Source organism: Macaca mulatta, chromosome 3 (assembly GCF_049350105.2).
Source record: "Macaca mulatta isolate MMU2019108-1 chromosome 3, T2T-MMU8v2.0, whole genome shotgun sequence".
Classification (NCBI taxonomy): domain Eukaryota; kingdom Metazoa; phylum Chordata; class Mammalia; order Primates; family Cercopithecidae; genus Macaca; species Macaca mulatta.
In genome coordinates, this window is record NC_133408.1 from 103,029,652 (window position 1) to 103,036,298 (window position 6,647).

The window sequence follows — 6,647 nt, forward strand, 5'->3', positions numbered from 1 at the left end:
CCTTCCCCTTAGCTGGAATGTGAACATACCTGTGTCCCAGCTTTGATTTAGTAGACAAACTTAATGCTCCCATGTGATGAAGGAGAAAAATTAAAAGGGATGGGGAGGCAGGCACTGAAGTCTCTGAGTGACTGCATGGAACTTAGCTACCCATCAGTGCACATCACGAAAGCTTTGGTTCACATGACTCACTCTTAAGACATTATACTTTGGGGACCCTTTGTCACAGTCACTCTAACTTTACAGTGAGCAAACGTTTTCTTGCCCCTTGGCGGCATTGAGAGAGAAAACTAAAGTCATCAGTTTGCCACTTTGACCAAGTTAGATTTAATTCGAGATTAATCTGTGAAGTGCCTGACTGAGGGGAAAAATGCCAACTCTATTTTTGCAATCAAGATGGTGGGTCTGGTTCATGTTGTAAAAGTAACAGATGTCTGATGCATATTTTAGGGGTCTCTACTACCTAACAAATATTTTTTTAATCCTCTCCTGTTTTATAATTCCTAGTGAAAGAATTATGTGAATTGGCAGAAAAAACAACCTAAGAACTTTGCTCTGCATTTTATTGAAAAAAATACTCCTACCCCTGAAACCTTGATAGCAGATATTAATTTAAATCATATATGGCATTGTTAAAATATTTTCATGTTGATTTTTTTGACAACTGCTGCCATTTTCTCCTTTAAAGAAACTTTATAATGGACCTTCTGGCATATAAGGGGAGAAAGGGCATTCAAACTCCCTTAACCCTTTTTCCCATATTTTTGTCGAGCTCCCAATCTGACATTACCTTTGGACTCACACCTCGCTGCAGCTGACTTGAGAGATTAGGGCCTGTGAGTGTGGGGTGTGGGTTCCTGGTTCTTCCTCGGGCATGCCTTAGGCCTCCTCTTTCTAGATACACAAGCGCCTGAGGCCAGCGCTATCAATGCTCCTGTCAGCCTCCAAAACAAAGCAGCTGCCTTTCCATGGTGGGCATGGGTAGCTCTGTGGAGCCCACACCCAGGTTGAGAAGGCATAGTCACCTCTCTCTTGGTCTTCCCAACCCTTACCCCTGTCCTGGAAAGCACCACCTCTCCCCTCTTCCTCCAAGGTATCTTCATAGAATCACGGATTAAATGAGTTCTCCTAGTCCCTTCTGATTTAAAATCTTATACTTTCATTATTTCTAATTGGATTATTTCTTCACTACAATGGGAAAATAAAAGTACTTTTATTTCCCATCTGCTCTGTCTACCTGAATCTCTCTTTTTCTCTGATGATTTACAACTCCAATTGTTCCCAACAGGATTGAAAGTGGCTGACTACTGTCTTTGACATACAGTGCATGTTTTTGTTCTTGTCTAACCACACCAGTCAGGTAATGCCCTTTTTTAAAATTAGTGACCTGTTGATCTGAATCCTATAATCTTTGTTACTTTCAAAAAAATTGTTATTATAAATTTAATCCCCCCACACCTTCAACATGAGGAAAAAAGTCAATCCAATTTGGTCCATTACAACTATTCACGTCCGGAAATATATAACAGGGTGCCCTCCCAAGCCACATGGAAAAGATTTCTCACTCTTTTCAGTTCCTTAACTTTGCTCCAAGGATGGTCCGAGACTTTTCCATCATGGCCTAAGGAACTTAAAGTCTGTCACAGAAAATAACCTCCCACCACTATTCCTGGTTCAGAATCCACCTGTAATATTCATCTTAGTCTTTTGAAGTTGAGACAATATTGAATTTTGTTCCAAAAGGCTATATCACAATAGGTAACATATATTTAATTATTTGAAATCTAATTCTTAAAGATAGCAATATTTTCAAAGAAACAGCAATTAAGAATACCATTATTTTATTGCTTTGTAATAGTGAACAAGGTCGTGATTTTTTTTTTCTTTATCAACTCTGTCTTATAACAATTCCTCATATGGAGACAAAGTCTTTGTTTGACTTTAATTATGACAATTATCCTCTAAAAAATTAATTATTGGCTCTTATGTAAGGAGCTAACACAACCTAACTCTCATATCATATTATACACTGACATGGTAAGTCTTAACTAGACAAGTAGTAGTATAATTTTTGACAGCATATTGGATTGTGTTAAAAATCATGTAAATGAAGAGTTCTAGTTAATTTTTTTTTTTTTTTTTTTTTGAGACAGAGTCTGACTCTGTCACCCAGGCTGGAGTGCGGGGGCACTATCTCGGCTCACTGCAACCTCCGCATCTCAGGTTCAAGTGATTCTTCTGCCTCAGCCTCCCAAGTAGCTGGGACTACAGGTGCATGCCACCACGCCCAGCTAATGTTTGTATTTTTAGTAGAGACGAGGTTTCACCATATTGACCAGGCTGGTCTCGAACTTCTGACCTCGTGATCTGCCCACCCCCTTGGCCTCCCAAAGTGCTGGGATTACAGGCATGAGCCACCTTGCCCAACCTAATTTATTTTTAACATCATCCTTTCCATGAAATCTAAACACCAACTTCGATCATAGAAATTTCCTCCTTTTTCTGTCAGAGGCAAAAGTCAACACAGCTTCTCTCCCAGTTATAAAACAGAGAAGCCAATATATTTTTGAAGACCATAGCTAGTGATAGTCAAACATTGATTATAAACAGTGCAATAATTCAAGCATTCACCTCCCTTCCATTGTTTGACCAAAAAATGTTAAGTATAAATAATATGTGATGTTCCTTCTAGACAAATGAGACTTCAGGAAACAAAATTACTTTGTGATCAAACTAAAATCTATTTAGTAAAAAGCCTTTAACAAACCTATGGTTTAAAATCAGTCTAAAGCAATGACATGATAAATGCTCTGCTGCAAACATAAACATCATAATCAAATAAAAAGGAGAAGTCAACTCAACGCTCACATTGTTCTTATATTCACCATTTACATGTTGAAACTCGATGCTGTAACTCAGAGTGGATAGGAATTGATATATAAAAAAAAAGAAGCAACGTTGCTTTCCTTAGTTCGTATGGAGAGAAGGTTGTCTGACTGTACTCACATGGCACACCTGTATGTGTGTGCCTCTCCCACACACACAGCTAAATATAAGCACTTCCCAAGTAACTCTGGGAGCTTGTTTCAAATGAAAGCTTTAGAAAGATGTATTCAATAATTCATTCACTCTTCAGCAGAAAACTTCCAACTCTCCATTTTTAATGGTTATTTCTGAAGTCAGCCGTGAACAGTTGTGCTAGCTTCAGGTTAGTCTTAAAGGGAAATATTTGCTAAATCATGGTCGCAGCATAAATCAGGCTGAGATCCAGCTCGACAATATGAGATCACTTCAATGAGGGTTGCCTCAAGACTGGAGGTTGGAACAGCTGGCGTTTCCAAATTCCTAACAGCTATTAATTAGAATTCAGGCTACAAAACCAAAATTCCTGGAAATTCTCAAGAAGTTTTCAAATCAGAACCTATTCTGAAAATACTTGTGTCTGGCAAGGTGGCTCACTCCTGTAATCCCAACACTTTGGGAGGCCAATGCGGGTGGATCACTTGAGGTCAGGAGTTCGAGACCAGCCTGGCCAACACAGTGAAACCCTCTCTCTACTAAAAATACTAAAAATACAGAAATTAGTCAGGCATAGTAGCGGACACCTGTAGTCCCAGCTACTTGGGAAGCTGAGGCAGGAGAATCACTTGAACCTAGAAGGTGGAGGTTGCAGTAAGTCAAAATCATGCTACTATACTCCAGCCTGGGCAACAGATCGAGACTCCATCTCAAAGAAAACAAAACAAACAAACAAAAGAAAACTTGTAACATTTCTCAAACATTTTGCTTATCATCACGCATATCTAAAACTTTGGTTAGTTAATAAGAAACATTAACTTTAGCAGGATTTACAAAAAAACTGTCGCCTATCGAAAATATTCAAACATGGAAAAACAGCAGCAAATATTACTGGGTAGTATTCAAATAACATTCGGATCTCTCAACAAAGTTGGGAGATAGCACTACACAGAATCATAGTCTAAGCTGCTACTTAGACTATTTAAAGTCTTACTCTGCTTCCAAAACTCATTATTTCTTGGAATACCACTCATAGGATTTGGATAAAGTACACTATACATACAAATTTATTAATATTTGTTTTACTTGCAAGAATGAGTTACCATTAGCAGCAGAGAGGTTCATGAACACATATTCATAATGACCGCAGCTACAAGCAAGGCTGGCTCATTCATTAAATGGTGATATTTCTCTCCTCTGTGCTTCTAACCAAGTGTCTAGAAATGCCAACCCAAACCTCACAATCCACGTGCTCAGGTTTTCCACTCTTGTGTTCAATGTGATATCAGTGAATTGCTTCTATTCAGCAGTATCTCTGTGTTGATTGTTAAGCTTTAATTTGTCAGAAGAGAATACCCTTTTTTCTTTTTCCCCCAGTTTCTCGACAGGTTTTTCTGGGGATTCAAAAAACATATTTCCTAAGAAGTATAGGGAAGGAATTTCCATATGGAAACACTAGATTTGATCAAAGAAATAGGTCAGTAAAAAGCACACAGTTTCACAATAGCATTTTGCTGTATTTTCAAATGATACCCAGCAAAAATACTAGGAACATGGAAAATGACCCTGCAGCCATCTTCTCTCTTAAAACCTCACCACCAGCTCTCCACCCTGAGCTCAGTTAATCTCATATAGACACTGTCTCCTTTCCCTGAAACCAAATCCCCTAGGAGCTTAGCTTGGCTCCAGCTCAGCCGTGGCCACAAAACTGGCAAGGCCAGGCCTAGAACAGGGTATTCAAACACAGAACCCTCTGGGCTCAGAACACCTGAGGGATCCCCGGAGGCAGGGCTAACAGGGCTTCCCTCTGCTTTCCACCATAGTAGCTTCATGTCTGCCAGTTTAACATAACTGGCTTTTTCCAAAAAGTATTTGTTTACTTAAAGGATCTGTTCTGTGATGAGTTACTGGGTGCAGCACACCAACATGGTACATGTATACCTATGTAACAAACCTGCATGTTGTGCACATGGACCCTAGAACTTAAAGTATAAGAAAAAAAGATCTGTTCTGCTGCTAAAAAAATAAACTGAAAAAGTTTGAAAACTGCTGACTTAGCCTTGTGAGGTCTGACAAGCAATTTTCAAACATTTTCAGTGTCTGCTGTTGTCTGTCCCAAAAGCGCTATTGTCTGTCCCAACAGTGGATGCGATCTCTGGGGAACCAGATCAGTTTCAGGCCAGGACCTAAAAATCTAGTGGTTCCATCTACACCAGATTTTCTCATCTCCTTCCTCCTCCCTCTACGTTCTTCCTTCTGTTGCTTCTTTCCCCCCACCACAAAAAAAAAGGAATCATTTCACTATCACAACTTCTGGTTTCTCCCCATTTTTGATCCCTCCAAGTTTGATCCTCCATTTACAGATCAAACTTCCCAAAATCATCATCCAGGATGCAGTCTACTTTGTTAGCTGATCGGCTTATCCTCTCTCCCTTCCTCCTTGGCCCCCATGACCTCAAAACTCCAGGCCCACCACAGCAGTCACTGAACACATTGCATTTTCCCTCCCCCATTCCCCTGCCCAGGCTGAGCCACACCACACCTCTCTCTGTTAAGATCAAGCCTCTGCTCACACATGCTTGAACTGCCAGTGTTCAAAGTCATTGTCAATTTCTTTGAACATAGAATGATCCATCATAACACAAAATACTCTGCCTTACATGTAATATATTCTCAATACACAGAAGAAAGGAATTACACTGAATCCCCTACTCCCAAAGCACACATAATGCTCTTTATGTAGCAGTCTTGGAAAATAGGTTATTGACTAGCTAAATAGGAGAAGACCAAAGAAGCATCTCAGGATATTTATGTTGCCTTATGTCTTAATTTCGAGGCATGCATGTTCTAATACAGAATAAACAGAAACAAAAAGACCCTGGATTTTATTCAAATGGAAAAGATTTCCAAGTTTTATTCATAGTTTCATATATACTCATTTTATAAATTTTTCAACTCTTATGCTTCACGTTGTCAGAATAAATCTCAGCAAAAACCCTATAGCCCCCCAGCTTAGCAAATTCATAGATGGTGTTAGTAACAAGAGCACAAGGTGTGGAACACTGAGTGTGTCATCAGGACTGTGTTCCCTTATTACATATCTTACCATCCTGACTCAGTGACTTGGAATGCTAAATCTCCAAAATGGCAAGTGACATGAAAAATTTCCTCATAGTGAATACGTTAGACTGCAGAATCATAAGCCCTGAATAATTCAAAATAAAAACCGTCTTGTTTAATAAGCTGCAACTTTGATGATAAAGAGGGATAGAATGGACCAATGTTTAAGACTAAGGGCTTTGGAGTCAGACAAACCTATTTCTGATATCTTGCCAACCTAGCTGTGCCACTACTGGCTGATTCAATTTCCTCCTCTGGAAAATAGGAGTCACTACCTCATAGGGCTGTCATAAAGATTAGATGAGATATCTCATAAGCTGTGGGAAAACAGAGACCACGTCTTGTTTACAATCATTGCTGCAGTGCCCAGCAAAGTGCCTGACACAGCGGGTACTCAAGAAATTTCTGGGGATTCAGAAAAATATACAAATTTCTGAGAAGTGTTGGGAAGGAATTCCCACATGGAAACCCTAGGTTTGACAGGAGAAACAGATAAGCAAAATAACTGA